This window comes from Venturia canescens, chromosome 1, assembly GCF_019457755.1.
Source record: "Venturia canescens isolate UGA chromosome 1, ASM1945775v1, whole genome shotgun sequence".
In the NCBI taxonomy this organism is placed as follows: domain Eukaryota; kingdom Metazoa; phylum Arthropoda; class Insecta; order Hymenoptera; family Ichneumonidae; genus Venturia; species Venturia canescens.
This window is the reverse complement of record NC_057421.1, coordinates 10,054,864-10,079,094: the sequence shown is the minus strand read 5'-3', so window position 1 is coordinate 10,079,094 and position 24,231 is coordinate 10,054,864. Positions and strand designations below refer to the sequence as shown.

Genomic DNA, 24,231 nt, shown 5'->3' with positions numbered 1-24,231 from the left:
CGATTATCGTATATCGGGAGACACGAAACAATCGAGAAACAATGCAACGGGAAATGGATACTCGGTCGAAAACAATCGAGAACGTTCGCTGTACGAAAAACGAAAAAAGAACTCCAAAAACGGATGAAGAATTTTATTTTAACCCTCGACACAGAGACCGTGCATGTGTTATAGAGGGCAACACTTCTGCCGATGTGCGCGCTCTCTTGTGTCCGAATGTGCGATTTGCCGGGTGCTATTTTGACTGTGAAAACATTGTGAAAACAATGAAAATTTCGGGAAAAAAGTGTGAAAAATAATCAAATACGGTTTTCGTCCGATCAACAACGATTGCCTTCGAGACCAAAATGACGTGAAAGTAAAAAAAAACTGTTTGGATCGAGTGACGTTTTAACGTTGTCGAAACAGAAAGTTTAGTGGATGAATTGACAGTGTTTAACCTTTTGATCCATTTGGCCCGTTTCTTACTTTCCCACGGAGACTCTGCCCCCTCCGGGAAGCAATAAAATTTTACTGGTATAGTTCAACGTCTCGACGTCGAAATTGTGCATCAGAGCACCCTCGAATGCAGCAATATTATCTCGACCGAAACCTGCCAAAAAATAACAACTTTATTCCGTTAAATAATGCGAAAATGAATAATTCGCCTGCTTCAAGTTGCACCAAGAAAGTTTTGGAATTGGCCGCGTAGTGGCACTGCAGACTTCGGAGGCATTCGGTCGTCGAACAACGACACGATGGCTATGTTCTCTATCCAAGGAAGCTCTTCTCCTCCCCGTCCATTTCTATCTACAAAAATATACACAAATTTTTATATGATAAGTTTGAAGATATAAACGCCGCGTCCATATGTGAGTTTCGTGCACCCTCGCGTACGTGTGTCTCTCGGACGTATGTCCCAATGCGCAAATTCGCAGCTGGCATCGAAAAGCGGAAGTGCGGTCACGGAATTAACTCTCCTTCAAGCATTGAGCCAGGAGTTTTGCAGAGTGAGAAACGCGGAGGTGAGCAGGTGGAGTTGGCCACGTACTCAATTCCCCTTTTCCCCGCTGTTGCTCTCCATCTCCTTTTTTCTCTGTCTTACGTGCACGAAAGCATGTACAATCGTTCGTAAACCGTGAAAACGGGCAATCCCCCCGCTTTGGAGGCTCCTCCGTCGTGTACGTACGAATAATACGGTTTCTGAATACACGCACGTAGTCACAATTAAACCACCGGTCGCAAATTAGAAGCCATTCAGCGCTGGTACAAGCGGATGGGAAAGCAAGTACGTGTATTAGGTCTGCTTGCTCCGACTCTCCTATTTTTCTCTTTTCCAACTTCATTTCTTTTTCATCCCCTTCACCCTTGTTCGTTCTCTTTTATCTGCGTCATTCTCTCGACTCTAAATTGTCCTGATGTTATGCACGCTCGCGTGCAGCACCTCAAGCCCTGCTTTCGTTCCAACCTCCGAGCCGAATCCACTGTTTAAATATTTAATCCAACATTATTTGCAACGTTCTCAAAGAAAACGTGAGCGTGGATTCACCGTCTCCTTACTTCTGTTTTTACTCAACGACGCTGAAGTTTTCAACGTTAGAGTTCAACGAAGTGATTTGCAATTCACCAATTATATTTATTTCACGAATCATTGGAGCAGGTTGAAAAACTACAAATTTCAAATTCGACGGGGGAAACAATGTTGAAGATTTACTGTTATTATTTGAGAGCTTTTTTTTAGATCACTTCGTTGGACTCCAACGTTGAAAACTTCAGTGTCACTTTTGACTCACTTATTTCATGGTTTCTCAAACTGCGGCAACAACTTTCGATTCTGCGGCAGTGCAAAAATCTACTCGAAGGTTTTACGTCAATGCTGCCAACGCTCGAACGTTCTCTACCTCGGAAATCTGCAGCGTTTTCATTGATTGGTAAAAAGTTTATATTTGTGGAAACGATAATCCAAATGAATTTCGCCCGAAAATGAAAACCAGAGGACAACGTCGAACAATCGATCTCGGTTTTTCGGCTCGCTTCCGCGTAACAGTTCAACCGGAAAAGTTCAACTCGCTAACTTTGTGCTCGAGGAACGAAATGCTCCTGAAAATATTGGCGAGACAAAAAGATGAGTCGAGATGAGCTAGCTCTGCGTCAACCTCGTTATCTCTTAATCTCGCGGCGCTCCTACACCATTGCTAATGTAATAGGGCATTCCCGTGATTGCTTTCTTGTACGTATATCGATGTCTCACACGGGTTATAGATATACACGTACTCGGTACGTCTGCGCTTGTATAGCTCACAGAATAGACAAGAAAAGATTCGTTGGAGGGGCTAAAGTTGAGAACGAAGGTCGGATGTAATTAAGGAGCGAATAAAGCGAGGCTCGTCGAAGATTACGAGCAAGTTGGTTGGGCCCAAGCGTTGGAGTCTTGCACGATATTTTCCCCTCGTTAAACACGATCGAGCTTCGTCACGAGCGCAAGAAAATGAAGCTTTTCTTCAGATTGGGTAGAAATATGTCACCGGTGAATTTTATATTTCGTTTTGTACATTGAATTTCGCTTGGCAAAAATAACGAGGCGTTTACAGCCCGGTGTATTCGTTTCGTTGCTTTTTACTCGACTTTTCATTTTTATAACCCAGCAATTGGAGTGTTTCGTACAGCAAAATGGTTTCATTGTATAACTACGTCGAGATCGAGAGATTTTCTTCGGAAGCAATGACGTAAAAGGTGGCAGTAATAAAGGAGAAAAATTGCGGGGGCAACGCTATAAAATTCATCAGGGTGGTTCGTCGCAGTGTGCGCGAGAGATACGCAGAAACGTGTCTCACGAGTAACGTGAACGGCGTTGGAGCCGCAATGTAGTTGATCGTCGAAGTATAAGCCGGAAACGAGACTGCCGCGTCGGGAACGACGATCGTTGAATGGCAAAGTGAGAGGCCAACCGAGAGATTGTTCCATCAAATCGGAGTTCTCAGCGTGGCTCCTGTAAATGCGCTATTTGTGCGTACTATTCAAAACGATTCGGCCAAGGTTTATGTCGTCTCGCCTCCACTGCGCGCGCGCGCCCTCGCGGATCAACGATATCATACTTTTGTCATTCGAAAATCCTTGAGTTGCGATCTCCATGCGAATGAGGTAGAAGCGGGAGAAAGAAAGAAAGAACCGGAGGATACGAGGAATGAAGAGATTAGAAGGAACCGGTGGATATGCGCGTGTGTGGGACGAAAATGTATACGGCGGCATTAAGAATTTACCGGCTGTACAGTCCGACCCAAAAAAATGAGGCTGAAGTTTGCAACGTTGGAGTCCAACGAAATGATCGAAAAAAACTCTCCAATAATTCCAGTAATTCTCCTATTTTGTTCCCTGCCAAATTTGCGATTCGTAGTTTTTCAAGCTGCACCAACGATTCGTGAAATAAAAAATTGGTGAATTACAAACGTTTTTTTCGTTCATTTCGTTGGACTCCAACGTTGGAAACTTCAGCGTCGTCCAAAAAAAACGTCGAAATAATGAGCTTCCAAATATTCGTTCGTTTCCGCACGAGCAAGAGGAAAAATTGATTCGTTTGTTTATTGAAACAGTAAAATCAACTTTCGTTTTCCCACTGGCCCGTCGTCGTCGATCTTCTGCTAAAAAATAATTCGATTTTTAGTGGGTTACGAAATATTTGTAATCATTGATCTCGCACGAAAGGATTCAATCGACTTTCGTTCTCCCGGAAAGGTACTTCAAATCGTGAGTTTTATAAACGTGGAAATAATTCGCTTGAGTGTATTAAATTGATGGTAAAAACCTCGAACGATATTGTACAATGAATTTCCAGGAAACGAGGTTAAAGTGATGCACTTAGAGTAACTAGAAAGCTCAGAATTCTATTGCTAGCTAGTACTTGATGTTTTTAAAAAAATTTGTAATATTGAAATCTTGGCTACCTTTGTAGGACGGCTCTGGTCGAAATATTGACGACGAGTTTGGTCGGGCACTCCGCTTGAAAAATTCATCGATATTATGCACAAATTTCGTGTAAAAAAAGGTCAATTTCAACTTAAAAATTCCCGTCCTTAAAAGGTTAGGCTTAAAAGGTTAGAAAGTCGAAAATATTGAAAAATCGTTTGACTAGAAAGTTCAATTCTCGAAGGGCTGAACTTCGTACAGTTGGAAGTTTCAAAAATAAGAATGTCGAATAACCGTTCAGTAGATAAACATTCATGCATTTTATATTCACAAATAAAAGGTCAAGATGATCAGAACTCGGACAATACGAAACCTCGAATAGACTGAAAGTCCGAAAAGAAACATTATCTCGAAAGGTCAAAACTCCGAAAGATTTTTCCCGCACTATCGAAACTCCAGTGGTGTTGCGTTATCTAAACGCATTCGACCTACTTGATGACGCTGAAGTTTGCAACATTGGAGTCCAACGAAATGATCTAAAAAAAACCTGCATCGATATTTTGTGGAATAATAAAAATTGGCGAGTTACAAACGTTTTTTTCGTTCATTTCGTTGGACTCCAACGGTTCAAACTTCGCTGCGTCGCCCTACTCGCTATTTGCGTTCCGTGCGAGGTTTCAAAATTTCGAAGATTCTGAACGTCCTTTTTCGGAATGTTGAGCGGTCCGAATTACAACGGTTTTCGGTAAATAAGACCATCAAAAATATCAATTTCGGAGTTGAAAACTTTCGTGAACCTGACGAACCTTTCATCAGCCTTTAGTATATTTGAACTTTCCGATAGATCTGATTTTCTATAATAAAAATTTCAGACTTTCATAGTATGCTGTATATTCAGAGTTTTGTAAATCGTTCGAATAGAGCTTTTGTCTTTTCTATACTTTATCCGAAGATCACCTTGTCCGTGAAATCGTATTTGTAATTTTTTTTTATCACCACTTGTACACTTCTACATCCTTATGACGCTGAAGTTTCCAACATTGGAGTCCAACGAAATGATAGAAAAAAACTCTCCAATAATTCCAGTAATTCTTCTATTTTGTTCCCTGCCAAATTTGCGATTCGTAGTTTTTCAAGCTGCACCAACGATCCGTGAAATAAAAAATTGGTGAATTACAAACGTTTTTTTCGTTCATTTCGTTGGACTCCAACGTTGGAAACTTCAGCGTCGTACATCCTTTGCAATAATCGAGGTAGGCGCGTTGACATGATCATTAAAATTGTGATTTCCGGTTATGAATATTCGGAATATTAACTCGGTCCCATTTCCAAACGTTTTTGTCCGAAGGCATCTGCGCGGCTAATAGTTTTCTCCTTTTGTGATCGAGTGTACCTGCGGAAGGATGTCGAAACGAGGAGGAGAGTTGAGGCGAGAAGCGTGGAGAAGCTCGTCGCAGTACAGGGAGTGTGTATCCGCTGAACTAACCTACAAACGTGGTGCGTTGGGAGCTCCGAAATGTTCCACGAGAAATTTCGAGGCACAATAAATCCTCGAAGGCGATGCGCAGACATGGACGCGCGCTCGGTCTCAACGCGGTACAAACAAAGGTTATTAAACGCGGCGACCGTTTGTGCCAGGCGGTCTGTTCTTCCGAATTTTCCCCGCGCGAAAAAGTGCTTCGTTCATGGAGCCAGTAGGACACGAGGACGGAGGAGCAGAGGATTCATGCTGTGAAAAACGTGAGAAAATGAAGAAAAAAGTGGACATAAAACGGCCCAAAAAAGCGAGAGTAAAAAAGAAATGGGAAGGAAAAAACGGCGAGAAACACATCTGGGCACGCGTCGAAAACGTTCCAGAAAGATAGAGGAGAGAACGCAGGAGCCAAGGACTCGAAGAAAAAACGGAAGTCGCTTCCGGTGATACGCGGAGAGAGAAAATGTTCTCCCGCGACGCAAAAAGCAAATAGAACCACATGTCGTAGCGATAACGAGCACTCTCGTGTGCACACAAAATAATATTTCAAAAATTCTGTACAGCCAGCATCCAAATGAATGTTTACGTACTCCGAAACGATAATGAAACTCTGAAAGCTCCCTTACGATGACAGTTATACGTACTGAGTACGGGCAAAAGTATGAGAAAAAATTTCCATCGTAGTTGGAGCATCAAGTTCAAAAGTAAAAGTAATAAAAAGTCGAATGCGACTGTTGTAAAAGCCAAAGTGTTAAATACGTCCAGCAGGCGAGTGAGGAAAGAGTCACGAGAGACGGCCGCAGGATTACATCACGAATCCATAATTACAGCCTCGGGAAAGAATTGAAAAAGAAACTTTCAATGTAAATGAACCTCGAATTGAGATGAGCCTCCGAGTTATTACACCTTAACGAATTTACCGTTAAGCTGCTTCCATCCAGAAAGTTTACTTCAAAATCAGCACGATGATTGACTCCAACGAATTAATCCGATAGAAAAAGGTGTGTCGAGATGATAATTTACAGGAAAATTAACTGTTTCCAAGCCTAAATGAATATTGAACAATCTTTATTACCGTAACTTCAACCAAATTGGATCAATTATTAACCGCTTTCCATCATAAACGTTGAGACATTCGCTACCGCGTTGACACCGTTGTATATAATCGTCGTTCAATCATTCGCGAGAAAATGACTCGTTTCGCCAATCCCCGCACGCACACGTGTCTCGGCTATGCCAAATAACAATATTGATTCAAGGATGAAGAAATTCGCGATATTTCGTAACGCTAAACATTCTCGTGACGCGCATTTTCGAAAGTATATTTGCCACACACGAGCAACTATAATAGTCCAAAGACTGCGGATAAATAGAAGCCCCCGATGAATATTTCGCTACGCGAAAGTTTCGTGACCGTACGATGGCCTCGAGGCGATCATTAGAAGTTAAGCAGTCGTTGTGCAAAAAAAAGTAGGGGAATAAAAAACAAGCGTTTGTATTCATATATGAATTTAAATACAAATAATGCATGACACGAGCTTTCTACTCGGTCAATACTTTATGAGCGCTTTCATGCTGATAAAACCGGTCGATTGGAATGCACGAATAATTCATTGCATTGTTCAACTGTTATTATCGAACTTAAAAATAATCGCTGCAATAATGTTTACAGGATTTTCGTGCTAAAAGGGACGCACGCACACGCATCTAGCGACGGTGTGTGTCACGAAATGAAATAGGAAAAAATGTGGAGAGAAAGAAGAAAAAAAAAATAATAAAAAAAAAAAAAATCCACCAGGTGTGTAATCGGTGAGCCGAGGCGAGAAGCACAGCTGATAACACAAACAGCTGGGTCCGGTTGACGGTCTCGGTTTGTCTCGTTCATTGCACCTGGTGTGTATGCACAGCATACGTAATAATTATAATTCATTCTCATACCGATCGATCAACGGCATACTGATACAGCCATTTTTTTTATTATTCAATTGAAAGTGAGCAGATTTTTAGGGGGGAATAATGGATTTTTTACAGGAATTGGAAAAAATAACGACGCTGAAGTTTGCAACGTTCGAGTCCAAGAAAATTAACGAAAATAACATTTGTAATTCGCCAATTTTTTTATTTCACGAATCATTCGTGTAAAATGAAAAACTATGGATTGCAAATTAGGCAGGTAACAGACGACGCTGAAGTTTCCAACGTTGGAGTCCAACGAAATGAACGAAAAAAACGTTTGTAATTCACCAATTTTTTATTTCACGAATCGTTGGTGTGCAGCTTGAAAAACTACGAATCGCAAATTTGGCAGGGAACAAAATAGAAGAATTACTGGAATTGTTGGAGAGTTTTTTCGATCATTTCGTTGGACTCCAACGTTGGAAACTTCAGCGTCATAGGTAACAGAATTTAAGAATAACTGGAATTATTGGAGAGTTTTTTATATCATTTTGTTGGACTCGAACGTTGCGAATTTCAGGGTCATAAAAAAATTGTATTTCATAGTTATGCGTTTGAAAATTGGAATTTTGGATCACTGGCCTTAAAATGTGGAAATTAAGGTGGCAATTCCTGGACGTCGTTTGATTTTAGTTGTCACTCTTTCATTTATTGAAATCTCGTTAAACTGTAAGTTTTTTGTACTGAATTTGTTTTCGTTCATTCGATTTAGTATAAAATCATTTATTTGGGGGGTTTGAGCCTGACGCCTTTCACTGGCTTTCTCAATCAATTAAACTTGATGAAACAGGTGATTTTAATCGTCGCTTTTATGGAGATACTCGCAGCATCGTAAAAGGAGCGAAGGAGAAGAGGAGGAAGAATGAGAAGAGAGAGAGAGGGAGAAAGACGGAGAAGGGAAGAAAAGAAAAACGTGGAAAGAAGGGGCGACAAAGCGTGCCAAGGCCATAAGTCGTAGACCCCGCGTGCCGCACACCTGCTTTGTGCGAGATCGCGAGACGCTCTTTTTCTCACGGAAGAAAAAGTCGGTGCGCGATAAAAACGACGTAAGTCATATAATTGACTAATTAATTAGTAGCCATCGGAGTCATGATATCGCGATTGCACGATGCTTCGGAATCAATTAGCGAACGATCAATTCCGATAAACATTTCTCGCGAGGCACTCTACAAATCACAATGAAATTTATCGGTGTTGAAGAATAGTACAAAGTTTGTCGAAAAGAATGGTGAACCGGATGGAAAAAAAATATTTGATGTAACAAGTGCGGAAAACGACGAATTCAATCGCCTCGCATTCGTCTCGATCGACGCTTTCGCGTGGCAACTCTCGTTGCCTTGTGTAATTTCTCGTTTTTCGCACTTGTTACGTACAATTTTATTGGTGAAAGCTGCTCCAAAGGTTTGATTTGAAATTCGGAAATCGATCGATTTTCTATGAAAGACTATGAATCATGACAAAGTGTGCGTCAATTTCGTTTCGCTGCACCGGTGCGATTGACGATGAGACAAATCGTCGGGGATCGAGCTCCTTTTTGCAGGCTACGCACACGGTCCGAGAATCGCAATCCGTCAAAGCAGGCACCACGAAAAAAAAAACGATTATTTCATCAGCCGCGACGTAAAATCCGCTCCATCGAACGGTGCCAACTTTCGTAATCTCCGATGAAGCATCTCTGATCGAGGATCGCTCAATGAAGATAAACTCCAAGAGCGAGTGGGGGCTCAATTAAAGTTTTCTATTCCCCGGTGCTGGCGAGAAGGCGAGTGAGGCTCTGGCGCTAATGCGTGTATGAGAAAACTCGAGTTTGGTGTGCTGATGTACTGCGGGGATGGTGTAGTGCGCCAGATATCGATCTCTCTCGAGTTTACCTCAGGACGAATCGGCTTTGCACACGTCACGGTGCGCAAATCTAATAGCCAACCCCCCACAAAATGCGTTCATCACATGTACATGGTAGACGACAATCGCCGTGTGAAGCAATGCGAAGAAGTTTAAGTTTATAGCACACGAGGATAATTTGGCGGGTCAAACGTTCGTTTATTTTCTTTAGAGCAACATCGCTACGTGTCGCTATCGGGCTTTGTGTGTCACAGCCATTCGTATATACTTTCTGCGACACACTTAAGTTCACTTTTATCCTTCCAACTTGGACGAAATTCCAATCGATTGTGTACAACACACGTTTCGTTCTACGACTTCATTTTCCGTTGTGGCTTTCGACGAGCTTTCGATTCCACCGAATCAGCTTGAATTTCGAGTGTTCAAGTGGAGTTTAGTCGAAACATAATAGTGGCGATCCGGCAGCAATAGCGACGGACCATCGATCGCCGTTACTCGCTAAAGTTTGATTTTATGTTGTCTGTCAATAGCTGCACGATCATTGTCATTCGATAACGGAAGCACCGGGCCTGGTGTCTGCGACGAGCAGAACAGCAGCAGGAGCAGCAACAGGAGAAACGATAATTTGTGAAACTCGGCGCACCAAGTTGCGCCGTGCACGCAACGGGAGTCGTAGAATCATAAATTGCCAAGTACTGAAGGAAGTTAAAACAAAAATGTACGCTTGGAAGCTCGAGTGTTGCTGAATAAGCTCTCTTCGTTTGGGATTCATAAGCTCGAGGCTCCGACCAGTCGGACTTATTAAAAGTATATAATCGACCAAGTGGCCACCACGACGAGAAATAATCGCAAATTTCGAAAGCGGAAACTTTCACCATCGTTGGACCAATCGGGCCTGTGAACTTTTGGATCCAAGCGCGATTCGATCGTTTGAAAAGACGCACCGTTTCAGCAGTCTTTAAGACCTTCGTATAACAACGAACATTTCGTAGCCTCAGATCGCTCGATAATGTCGAATTATTTCCGATCGAACTCAGCATAAATTGCTCGCTCATTGGTGCGAGGGACAAACGCAACGTATTGCGCACGGATCATATTACATGCAGCGTGTACAAAGATGCATGGGGAAAGAGGACTGCGTATGTAACTGCGGTTTCTCTCTCGTATCTGCAACGTTAACTGAGCGTTGCTCGCGCGGAGTTGAGTTCGCCAAAGACTAGCCAGCGAAACGTTCCCGAGCTTTCAACGTTCTCTTTCACCCACACGGTTACATAATTAAAGAGGAGAAATACGAGCGAGGGTCGGCCAAGGGGAGCGGGGAGGGGGGAGAGAAAGGAGAGGAGAGAAAAGTGTGGGGAACGTAGCCAAAGTCGAAACGTTCGTATGTATACAAAAGGTACGAGGCAGCGTGCGTCGCTGTGCGAGCAGCATGCTTACGTACGTAATGTACGAGCACCGAGAGTACGAGTAGGCGAGAAAGGTAAAAAGAAAATAAGCAAAAGCAACGGTAATCCGGTCTTCGAAGAGAATATAAGAGAAAGAAAAAAGGGCAAAAGAGCACGAGCGATAGAGACAAAACAAATAAGTCGTTACTACTTTCTCACTCTCGGACTTCCGGCCACTTTCGCAATCGTTACTTCACTCGAAGTAACCGTTTCAAAGTACAAGCTTCAATGGGATCGATCTTTCAATAAAACCTCGAGTGCTCGGCTTTTCTTAAGGTAGATCATGCCTGCAGGATCGTATTTTATGGGCATCTAAATTTGCTCGATTTTCACTTCCCAATTAAAGATGTTATCGCTTTAAATTAATGTCAGAGTGTTATTTATTCAAAATTGTAAATACATTTTTTCAACTTATCTGTTGGCCAATGAAAATGCAGGCCATTAATTAATCGGAAATCCATCGTTGGCTTGACCCAACATTTCATTCGTCCCTGCGGCGAAAATGCTCAAGTTTTTTATGTAAAAGATCGCATTAGAGAGCGCAAGGGAAAACACGAAGGGAAATGGATCGAGAAAAAAGTGGTAATAAAAAGACAAAAGACGACGCTGAAGTTTGCAACGTTGGAGTCCAACCAAGTGAAGGAAAAAAACATTTGTAATTCACCAATTTTTCGTTTCTCGAAGCATCGGTGTAAGTTGAAAAACTATACGAATTGCTAATTCGCAGGGAACGAAATTGTAGAATTACTGGAATTATTGGAGAGCTTTTTTAAATGATTTCGTTGAACCCCAACGTTGCAAACTTCAGCGTCATGACAAAAGGCTACGACAGGAATGGGCCGAGCCAAGAAGAAACGAAATTTCGGAATAAGCAAATTTTAGGTTACGAGTGCTCATTTTATCAATATCGTTTAATCTTCAACGTAATATATTTTTATTACCAGTAAGACAATCGTCTCGATTTTTTCCCAAACTTTCATCACATACTTCATTGTTGTTGTGTGCTTTTTTCATAAACTTCGTAAGAAGCGTTCGTTCGTTATAAAAACTCTGTATAAATTTCCAGACTTTCTTGAAGAAATCGTTTCGTGTATGAACTACCTCAAGTACCCGAATAAATAGATGTGTTTGTTGAATAGAGATTTTGTTTCTTCCGTAAGAATTTACGTTTCTAGAGCAAAGGATAAAAATTCGGGTTCTGGAGTTCCGGGATTTTGGAAAAATTCGCTCGAGTTCACGCGCAGTTACCATAAACGTAGCAAGATCATTCCAACGACCTTGTCTCCGACTTTCGATCTACTTTAAATGACTCACGCAGCAGTATTCGACCCGAGCGACTCGTGCGGCGCCTCGAAACTATGCAACCTCAAATAATGACAGACTCCAAATGAGATAAATTCTTGGCGAGAACTGGCTAGAGATTTATCTCGTCCGTATAGAAAACAGCGATATTCGAGAACAAAGAAAAACGAGTGTGCATTAAACGGCCTAAGCAAGGTAAATGGCACGCAGTCGACCTGGAGAAATAGTCAACTCGTGAGTCAGTCACTGAACGCAACAATTTTTTTCACCTGTTTACTGCGTCGATCATTTTGCTTCGCTCAAACTCCGGCTTTCAACTTTCCCATCGATCATATTTTCCGACCGGATCTCCAATTTTTTCAATTTCGTCGTTCGTGCGCGAATAGTTCGCCCTAAGGAAGTTGAACCTCTCCGAGATATTTTCCCAACTTCCAGTTTCGCTTCGCAATGAAACGCTAAAAACAACTTTCGCTCAAAACCGTCGCTCCTCTTTCCCCCGCGGCTCGTCATTCATTCCGGAAGCCCAGAGAGACGGCGATCGAGCCAACTCGAATGGGAATTTGCGTAACAACAGCATCGAAGGCGAGTCCATACGAGCTCGCTCAATAATTCGCGCGTCCCATAAATCCCCGAGCTCAATTCATTCTTTTGTTTTTTTCTTTTTCACGTTTTTAAAGAACAGCGCAATGAACTCCGGTGAAGGGAACGAAATGAGCGATAATAATACGAAATAATGGAGTCGGAATTCGCATTTTTGGGCTTATTACACTCCCGAAACAAATGAAGATTCAGAGTCGACATAAAAATTGTGTGATATTTATTCCTCTGACTTTCGAAGGATTCGAATAAACGCGACGCCGAAATTTTCAACGTTGGAATTTAACGAAATGAAAGAATAAAAGATTTGTAATTGACCAATTTTTTATTTCACGGAGCATCAGTGCAAGTTGAAAAACTACGAATTGCAAATTCGGCAGGGAACGAAATTGGAGAATTACTCGAATTATTGGAGACTTTTTTAAAATCGTTTCGTTGGACTCCAACGTTGCAGACTTCAGCGTCGTCGAATAAACGATCGACCACTGAGTCGTTTCTCATTCCTGCTGAACTTCAAACTTTCTTCGAATCATTTGTTTCCGACCGAATCAACTTCGTCACAGATTTGAGAACTCGAAGAGTCGAGACGTTTTCAAAAATTACCGAATCCATAAAAGCCCCGAAACTTTCGATCATTCCCGAACAAAATTTCCCTAATTTTCGACAGTTTTCAACTCGAAGTACGACTCCGAGGACAACTATTTCCAGTTACTTTTCTGCAGTTATTCAACGCGAGGGTTCCGACGGAGCAATCGAACTTCGCGACGGCTCGACTGATCAAAGATTCATGGGCGATGCGACTCCGGCCGAAGGCGAGAGCAGCGTGCTAAGCCGGAGACTCTTTTGTCAAGGGAAAAACTTTTTCTCGCTTTCATTATTGTGAATGAATTACTGGGAGAAGCTGCTGCAACGAGCGAAGAATTTAAGAGAAGCAAAAGTTTCGAGACTCGAACAAACCGAATGGAGGTTTATTTCGTAAGAACGCAACGATTCATTCAGCTTCATTCGCTCGTTGAGTGTCGTTGTGCGTTTTAAATGCCCCCGAATAAATTGCAGTCGTCCGAAAACTGGAGGAGTGATTTCAGGACGTTCCCCCGTGCGTTTGGCAAATGCTGAATTGAGGAATGAAAAGCACGCCATTAATTATGGTTTCAAGTATCCCTCCCTCCGTTCGACGTTCGTCGGTCAGATTAATTGAAGTAATTAACCCTAAATAGGTCCCTGAATATCCGCAGCCACCATACTTTTTGAATGAATTAGTGCGAACTCCGGCATCGTATTCGGCGAGTGCGAAAATAATATTTCCTCGTTACGTTGCTAAATCGGATGAGTCGGGCCTTGTTCTGTTCGTTGAATCGAGATGACGCTGAAGTTTCCAACGTTGGAGTCCAACGAAATGATCTAAAAAACTGTCCAATAATTCCAGTAATTCTCCAATTTATTTCCAGTCGAATTTGTACTTTGTATTTTTTCAATCTACACAATTATGATTCGTGAAATAAAAAACTGATGGATAAATCATTTTATTTTCATTCATTTCGTTGGACTCCAACGTTGGAAACTTCAGCGTCGTTGAATCGAGAGACTCGAGTTTCTGTATAAACTGTACGATTCGAAGGCGCGTTTCGCGTCAGATTAATTCCCATCGTCGTTATCTCTAAGAATAAAACGACCCTCGCTGCCTTCCAAATCACTTTAAATTGAATGGTGAAAAAGTGGACATTCGCTGATTATTTACTCACTCAAATTATGCTGGAATCTTGACTTAAGCTGCTAACGCGCAACCAGTGCTGGGTCGCACTCGCGCAGCGGCCCGATGAGCATCTCAGAAAAGTTATGACAATGACGAGTGATCCGGACGTCACAAGCACTCCGTGAAAAAATATGGAGATCGTAAGATATGCTAATGAATTATTGAATTAATCTACTGGAATGAATTCCCTATTTTTCGCCTACGGAAAACTTTATTCGTTTTATGAAATTCCAGTAATTTTTCTCAGGCACTTGAGTTCGTTAGTTTTCACAATTTCAACATTCGTTTTTATGACGACGCTGAAGTTTCCAACGTTGGAGTCCAACGAAATGGTCTAAAAAAATTCTCAAATAATTCCAGTAAATCTCCAATTTTGTTCCCTGCCGAATTATGACGCTGAAGTTTGCAATGTTGGAGTCCAATGAAATGAACGAAAAAAACATTTGTAATTCACCAATTTTTTACGTAACGAAAGTATCAGCGCAGATTGAAAAACTACGAATTGCGGATTCGACAAAAAATGAAATTGGAGAATTACTCGAATTATTGGAGGTTTTTTTTTAATCATTTCGTTGGACTCCAACGTTGCAAACTTCAGCGTCGTTCGTTTTTGTAGAAACGTACTTCTTGGGGATTCCAAAAAATCGCGCACTTTTTTAAGACTTTTCATGAAGTTTCGTATCGGAGGGAAAATTCATCGCTCGAGTCTTGACGAGCGTGCTTTGCACACTCTTCTGATGGCGTTCTAAACCAACAATGGGAGTGGTGGCTCGCTATTTAACTGATAAAGTAAAACTTGACGTGCTTCATTTCGAGTGAACTTGAGGCACCTTCCAACTTCTTCGGTTCAACGGGGTCTATCGATTCTCCGAATAGACATATCCCCACGCGTAGTAACGATTCTGTCAAATCTATTTACGATAGAAATTCACATACGATAAGCGAGAACAAACCATGTACGATAAGGAGCGAAGAATCGATCGATGCGAATGTAAACGAGTGCTCGGAGCGATCGCAAATATTTTGTCACTGCTTTCCCAGCGTACAAGTCTGTTTTTGAAGAGCTCTTCGAGGTAACCGATCGCGTGACTTTTTAGATTAGTATTGCGTGTGTGTGCGTGTCTCGTAAAATAAGGAACGCAAAATAAAAGAACGTCCACGGCGCAGTAGAACTTTTGACGACATTCGAGGCATTTTTGTCTTACGAATTTGTCATTGAATGACGTTGAGATTTTCGAGATTACGTGAAAAGCTCAATTTTTATTGATCGATAAAAAAACTTTGAAAAAGTTTGACGAAAGCATTGAATTCAACACTGAAGAGAGGAACTTCATACTTTTTGGAAAATTCTTCAATCATTTTGGATCGACGACGCTGAAGTTTTCAACGTTGGAGTCCAACGAAATGATCTGAAAAAACTCTCAAATTATTCTAATAAATCTCCAATTTTCTTCCTTGCCGAATTTCCAATTCATAATTCTTTAAGCCACGTCAATAATTCGTGAAAAAAAAAATAATTAATTATTAATCTTTTTTTCGTTCATTTCGTTGAACTTCAACGTTGCAAACTTCAACGTCGTTTTGGATCGTCCATTTACAAACGCACCGATTCCACTTTCTATCAATGTTTCCAGATAATTATTAACGAGATTTTAATCGTTGATTCATCTGACGGACTCTCTACGTCCAAGTTTCAAAAAAAAGGTTCAAAAAAAAAACACGAGAAGTGAAAATCGAACAAAATCTGGGGGCGAGAGGGATAAAAATAGCGTCAACTATTTCGGAGCATCGGTTACTTCAAGTTCAACGACTGTGACCTTGAGCCGATCTACGCACGCTCTCGGTGGTGCTGAGCCCGAAAATTCTTTCGTTCGAATTCAAAAAATAATCAACGTTTGTTTTCCCTCTAGACTCTACGAATAGATTTTTTTTCTAGAGCATGGAAAAATATCTCGGGGAGCAAGAAATCTCACGGAGTCGTAAAATAAATCGAGTCCTCGCAGCACGTTTTCTAGTATTTGATTTTATTTCGCAAATACGAAAGACTGCGAAGAGAAATAAAGAGCGAGAGAAAAAAGGGCTTCGGATCGTGTGCTCGGTCTTCATTTTATTTGCCTCCTCTCCGGATCACTTTCGCTCATGAGACGTCTCACGTCACCATTTTATTTCCAACTCCACCCTCTTTTCGTTCGCGCACGTTTTTTGTTTTTTCCACCAAAAAGAAATCGTGAAAAAGTATTTTGAGTGGTCCACGCGGATTTCGACGTACTTTGCAAACCCGAAAAAGCCGCAATCGATTTTCAATGAATTCTCGAAACTTCCAAGAGCGAATGGGAGCCCATTGAGCTTTATTTCCGCCGGAGCATTCGTGCTTTCGTCTAATCGCAGCCACCTCGGTTCAGGGAAGCAAAAAAAAGTCGAAACTGAGAAAAAAACAGATGAAAATACGAGTCCTTTTGCCCCCTTGAAGTGAAAAACTCGTCAGATTCCCACGAATGAAAAGGGGTCAGGGTTTGAGAACGTAAAAGTGACACGAAATGCCCGCACATTCGTTGTATACATTGTAAAGGATCGCCGGAGATTGCTCCGGCAATCTCTTTGTCTCACTTCCATTTTCTCCCTACAGTTGACCTTGACGTTGAAAAAAAATCGCGTGAGCTATCGAGGTAGACTCTCCGGACACAAAGTGCCGACTCAACTTGTTGCGTTCTCTTTCTCTCCTCCTCTTTCCACTTCTTTCGTGCCTCTTTCTCCCTCGGACCCGCAACACTATTCTACACTTATCGCGCTCGCTCCGCAGTGACGAAAGGAATGAAACATAAAGAGAAAGAAAAACGGAGTCGGCACGAAAGGAACGAAGGAATAAAAATTCGAGTGCATCATCAGCTGAAAGATTATGAAAATTACACCTGTCACTTCGCAACAAAGTTACATGCGTAATGCTCTCGAAGAATACTACACTTTAGTGCCCGCAATGACAGCACGCGATCGAACTGAGAACTACGAATAATTCAGTCCCATCTAGTTTTCACTGTTTTCCTCAACTTTCCACGCTCTTTTCCCACAGTCTTTATTTCCAGGGGAGACAAAAATGCGGAGTTTTGAGGCTGCAAGAATTTACAAATTCGCGTGAGACTTCAGATTTTTGTTTTCAAGTCATTGAGTGCTTCAACGAATGTGAAGTTGGGACGACGCTGAAGTTTCCAACGTTGGAGTCCAACGAAATGAACGAAAAAAACGTTTGTAATTCACCAATTTTTTATTTCACGAATCGTTGGTGCAGTTTGAAAAACTACGAATCGGAAATTTGGCAGGGAACAAAATAGCAGAATCACTGGAATTATTGGAGAGTTTTTTTCGATCATTTCGTTGGACTCCAACGTTGGAAACTTCAGCGTCATAAGTTGGGTTCGATCGAATTCGGGTGAATGAAAGAAGAATGAGACTGCAAAAGAATGAAAAAATAGGAAAACCTTTGTCACAAAAAATTTCATTCTCGCTCGCGAAATTACAAAGAAGAACGAAAAATCTTGACGGATTTGTTTGTCACAAAATATTATCGATTCAGCATGAAGATAACTGAAATGTAAAAGCAATCAGAAGTTTGACGATCGTGATTTCACTCGAAAAATAACAGAAATATTTGTTGATGAAAGCAAATTTTTGATGATTTGATCGAAGATTATTTATGACAATAATAAAATATTACTTCGCTAATGGCACGCCTCAATTATCAAACGATTTGAAACTCGATTTAGGAGCCCAATCATTTTAATAATGCAGACCGAAGGTCTGTTATGGAATTTCTCAAAGAAAGTTAATTCCTGTTCGTAAATGGACTCAAAGTCTTATAATTTATTTGACTGTTGCCTTTTTTCTTGCAAGCCCCGCGCGCACTCCTAGTGCACAGTCCTAACGTCAGGGCTGAGAAATTTTGTTTCACGAGCCTACTGGAACGGCGGACGATATTATATTTGACGTTACAGTGTTTGATGTGTCCGTGTGCGCGTTGTGTGTAAACGTAGCCGGAGGAGTGAGCGAGAAATTCGAGCGAGTGTCCTCGACTGCAGCTGCTCGTCCTGGTAACAGGGAAAAGAGAGAGAGAGAGAGGGAGAAAGAGGAACAAAAAAATGAATGAGCGGTGCGAGACGAGAAAGACCCCCGTCTGGGGTCTGGTTCGTTGGCTTGTCTGTGCCAGGGCTCTTTTTTACCCTCTACGCGCAACTTACAATGAAAGCCAAAAGCAATATAATTCATAGAGACCGTTGGATACAGATAAGATGCCTTCGTACCTGCGCGCTAATAATCCTTCGAAAAACACGACACTCAAAGCTGTGCTGTTGGACGAGAGAACGCAGAAACCGGCTTATTAAAAACGCCAACTATTTTTTCGCTTAAAAAGTTTCAGTCAAAACTTTTGTCCCTCCCCTTAGCCCTGGTACAATGAGGTTGGCTAATGTAGTGGAAAAACGAATGGCAACGACGCTCGAGTTGACGCGAAAACAGGTAAAAAGTCGTAGCGAAATTATGGGAATTCAAAAATCACGATGAATTGTAGCGAAAAACCGGTTTTTCGATTTCGATCACATTTCCGTCATTTGCGATTATTTCAACGCTATACTCACGCATGAGAAGATCGAACGAGCGACTCACTCGAGCGGTTGGTGAATCGATACTGTTTCTGTCATATTTCGTCAGTTTACATGTTTCTCTTCTCTCACTGAGCACTCTGCGAGCGAGCGAGCTCTATCATAAGCACTAAAAAGTTTCGGAACTATGCAAAGCATCGTATAATTCTGTCTATTACTCGATTCGAATCGTGATTTCGATTCGAAATTTCGTTTGCGATAAAAAAAAAAAGCATAATGGATTTCCTGAATTTTCTCTATTTTTTAATGCCCACGAAGTCGCTTTTTGCAACGATTCAAAAATAATAGAAAATCATTTTTTCATCCAGCAGAAATAGATTTTCAAATAATAAAAAGGTAACCTCAACAGTGAGCACTCTAAATAAGATAATGAAGTGGATTTTAGAAAATACGAAAAACCCAACGCTGCCGGTACGTATTCCGTGTTATGCGATGTAAAAAAAACTCGCAGACTAGAATAGTATCGGAAATGCGTGGTACGCCATATTTTGTGAGGAACGCGGCCCCGAAGCCAGCGGCAGATAGAGCACGTGGTTCAACAAAGAACCGAAGAGCGTTGAAAACGTGAAGAAGGAAAGGGAGATGGAAATGGAATAAAAATGACAGTAGAACGACGAAAAAATAAAAAACAAAAAAACATGACTCACCGTATATGTACGAGAATAATCCGCAGTTGTTCGCAAAAATTCTCCTTCAAACTCGTCGTTCAACGTGGCACATGTCACACAAAGAGACTCTACCCTTCTCTGTCGCTCGCGTTTATTTGCTTTCGGTCTAAGGAAACACGACGCGCGCGGGAAACGAGACTGGGGAGCCGGCTTCTCGTGAAACTAATATTTCAACAACAACAAAAATGTATAAAAATTGTTGAAACGTTATTTCAATTATTTATTCGGTGCTCCGTATTTTCCTGGTCCCTTGAGAGAACCCGAGTAATACCGCGGATAAAAATACTCAACGATATGAATAAATCTCGTTGGGTTCTATGAAAGAGCGTCGGGTCTTTTTAGCGTCCGCAGCGTTCTTCCGGTTTGGAGGTTAGGTCGTCGGTCACGACAGAGACAGTGCGGCTCTACTCGACGTGATTTTTCAGATATTTAAATATATTAAATAAAAAAACGCACAAGTTGACACACACACGCACGCACGAACACACGGGTCAGATTGTCCAGCGCGTTAATTTCGTTCAGATTTTTAGTCAATCCAATCCTGAAGGAAAATCCCAAAAATTGCCAAAATTACACACTTTCGGGAGCCGACACGAATTTTTATCACGATAATGTATCGTGAACACACTCGATAAACGATGCTAGAAGTATGTTTTAATATGACGGATACAAACACATTTCACGCCACAGGATGGAGTAGACCGAGAATATAAATAGGTGCGCGCTCGTCTGTCTCGATTGTTACGAAGAAATGAATATGGGATGTATGCGTATATACAAATGTGTATATATACAGACGGTGGTAAGAACGCTCACATAACTTGAAATTCCGTCGAGTATATATTGAAAAAAGTGAACTTTCGGAACAAGGGTTCGCGAAGTCTCCAAGTGAGCCGGTTACCGTGAAATTTCATGAAATTGACAAGAAAGAAGGGATATACGAGAGCAAAAAGGGGCTGTGCTCCTGTCTCTGCTCTCGGGCCTTTCTTCCTTTGTTCAACCCGCGCGGATGCCGCTCGACCGCGACTCTCTTTGCCACACACAACGTCACTACCAAACACATACACACGCGCGCGCGTATTTATCGCAGAATAGAACGATTGAAAAACTTAATTGGCGACGCTGTTGATAGACAACAATCAAACGGCAGGGTATAATCGAGAATTTCAGAGGTAAAAAAACGAGGTACGAGTAAAAATGATGACCAACCGAGTAAAACAGTCCGAATTCCACGGATTTCTATAGTGTTTTATCTCAAGAGTCCACAATACTGGTAAATCGTTTGTTCTTTGCGTTATTTCCCCAAACTGTAAACACTCCTCTTGTTATTATCCGTTCCTTCTGAGATTTCACTCCTTTCTTGACATTGAAGATTCTTCTTTCTCTCTCTCTCTTGTTTTAAACCCCGTTCACGTTCGCTCGCTGTCGCGAAGTAAACGTCACGCTCGTACGAACAGTCGCGCGGTCTGTTGGTAACTGAATAGTGCGCGCGTCCGGCGTCCTGACGTCGGCGTCCCTCGAGTCTAACGACGCGCACGCCGGTTCGGGCGACCCGGTGGTGGGGGTACAGCCGGGGAGCGCTCCGCGCTCTTTCCCTCCTTCGCTCTCGCTCTCCGTTAGCGTTTCGTTCTCGTTCGCTTCTATCTTTCGCTCCCGCCTAATCTCTCTCTCTCTCTCTCTCCCTCTCTTTCAATATTTAGCTTTTCTTATCCCTTTCTCTATTTTTCACTCTTCCACTCGCATTTCTTCTCTCCCTCGTTTTTCGCTCTCGTGCTCCTTCCATTTCCCATCTTTTTTTAAACTTTCTTCCTTCTCCGCTCGCCCCGTCTCTTTCCCCATTACTCTCACTTTTTCTCTATCCCTCTGTGCCTCTCCATCGTTCCTCTCTCTCTCACACCCTCCGTCCTCGCCTATACGAATTGAAACACTGTATATACTCGAGCCGTGCTCGCAGACGCGCGCACCACACGCTCACGTTATTACGGCTGCTGGTTTCTGGCTCGCCTGGCCTGGCCTACGTTCTCAACTCTCGCCGCTCTGGTGTGCGGTGCCCCTTCTCGACTTCCCGTGCGATCCCCAGGACCATGAACGATACATCGTAAGCATACGCCGCTCGCTCTCGAGACCGTCCCTCTATCGCTGTACCGAGAGCGTGTACGGGTAACTTTGAAACCGTCTATGTATCCTTAATAAAGGTAGTTTGCGGAAAGCGAGTATACACGGTGCGAAAACGAATGAGGAGAGGTCATAATCCAACTGTAAAATCCGGCTCCCATGACCAATCGCAGCTCTTTCGCTTTCGATTCACTTTCTTTCCTGCTCTGCTATATTGACATTGTTTACTTTCTCTCGCTCTCCGGCTCTTTTTTTACCTTTTCGTACTTATTTTTCTTGAAATCCCGAGTTGATTTCGTCGAGATGTTGATTTATTGGCATTTACCTGTTAATATTCATTGGAAGCGGGTGGGACACGATCGTTTACGACGCTCATTCAAATTCGTTTTGTTCCCCCGGAAAATCCAACGAAGCTTAGGCTCCGGCGCTGTTCCGTGCCGCTTCAATTTGTCACCGGAACGAACCGGCAGGTACGATAAATAATTGGTGCGCGAAAGGATTTTACTCGATTCTCGTTGTGATTCTCATTGTCGAGCTCAATGGCGCGCTAATGCTATCGCTCGATCGCAAAGTCAATGCACGTACTGTTCGTTTTTCTGCGAATCTGTTTAAACTCATAGAACCACCGCGACGGGGCCAAACCGACGGAGCTTCCCCTCTCGGACCTCGCCGAGACGCGTTGAGGCTTCGTGGACCCGCACGCTCCCCCCTTGCTCTGTTAAATCTCCACGAGCGTGCGAGACGCAGAAGGCCCCTTACAACGACAGCCCCCAAAACAGAACCGAGAGCAGTGGCGTCGCAATAAAAATCCTCGGCCTAAATACCATTCCGGCGTTTTTGCGCTCCCCGTTTCGTTTCCTACCGGCCGCTCAATGGATTTTTCAGTCGAACGGAAATCGTCGAAACCCGATTGTTTGATTGGACCGCTTTCCAGTGTAGAACAATACTCAAACATTTATTCTAACCTTCGGAAATGGTGATTCGAACTTTTTTCAACGTTGATCTAATTCCCTGAATCATAAAAATGATCCTTTCGTCCTACTCTAATCGTTTCTGTCGTAAATCAGAGCGCGCATGGCACGGAGCAATAAATAATTTTAAAAGGGCAGACGCAACGAGACCGAGACACACAATAGAACGCACATGGAGAGAAAATTTCAGTAAAAACTACTCTATGGTGCCAAGAAGTAAGGTTCTATGTTCTAATATTTATTAATTATTTTTTGTGAAGCGAAAACTCGATGAAAATTTATGTGCGATGCCAAAACAAATCGGTACACATGTGTACCGATATATTAAGGTACAAGCGCGAATGAAAATCTGCTATGTACCATAGTAAATTTTCAAACATTTTGGAGGATCGACGACACTTGTACTCGAGCTCTTGAAATTTCGCTCTTGAAATATGCTCAACTGTAAATAAGCAATTTAGAAATTTTTCTTTGGAAACGACACGAAAATTGCAACGTTTTTGATAAAAATCTCCAAAACGGGCGATATAGAACCCTAACACTACGGCGGCATAGTAATTTTTTGTATTTTTTTCTCTCCGTGCACAGTAAAAAGAATTTTTCAAAAAACACTCTCGCAAAGCCACGTTTTTCTTTTCTTTTTTATCGCTTCTCATCAACACTATTTTCTCTTCTTGTTCTCTATTCTTTTCTATTAACTTCCTGGACGAACAACTCCGAAAAATTCAATACTGTAGAATTCGATGTATTTTCTTCCTTTCTTTACCTTCTCGCTCCCTGCATGAGCGAGAGAGAGAGAGAGAGAGAGATAGAGAGAGCGCGAGAGATATTGATATTCAATTATTTTGATGCCTCTGAAAAACCACGGAGGCAATTAAACAATAGTAATTTTGACTACAAGTTAAATACTTAAATTCTTATTTCTTGGAGAATTAATTTTTGAATATATATTCAGATACTTAATAACAGATTCTATAATGTAAGATACAATTCATACAATTGAGTATTGATAATAAGATGTTATAATATAAAATATAAATATGACAATATTATTAACATTATTACTACTGTGCTGGCACAGGACTGCCAGCTCCAAAATGCCTCCTTTAAGGGTGAATGATACAAAAGTCGAAATAATTAGAAATTAATCAAATTTGGTGATAATGTTCTTCAACATCAAGTGCGAAAACACGAATTTTTTCAAAATTTTCTTCTGTTTAGTTATCGAGTAATTACGCATTAAAGCAGATTTCTTATGCCTGGAATGTATACCTATATATATGGAAACGCTATGCTTATACACGTGAACTTTAGTGATCAATTACTCGATAACTGTACAGAAGAAAAATCTTAAAAAATTTGTATTGTCAAATTTGGCACTAAAGAATATGTTCACCAAATTTTATAAAATTCTGATCATTTTGAATTTTTTTATGTTTTTAGCATGGTTTAGCATGGCAACATTGTATCGCCTGTGCAATATATCCTTAAGGTAACTCCTGTACTGCATGCTAGTCAAATGAGTGATAAATTTTGAAAACGCTTTTAGACCGAGTTCAACGTACCGATTAAACTTA

General features: G+C 41.7%; 1 protein-coding gene across 1 annotated transcript in view; it reads right to left on the bottom strand.

Annotated features, from left to right (window-relative positions):
- The window catches only part of brat (brain tumor), a 60,734-nt gene extending 39,280 nt beyond the window's left edge, over nucleotides 1–21,454 (bottom strand). Inside the window, exon 1 of the mRNA XM_043421601.1 lies at nucleotides 19,548–21,454. The gene's annotated coding sequence lies outside the window, so the exon portion shown is untranslated. The remainder of the gene's footprint in view (nucleotides 1–19,547) is intronic.
- Between the last annotated feature and the right edge of the window lie 2,777 nt (nucleotides 21,455–24,231).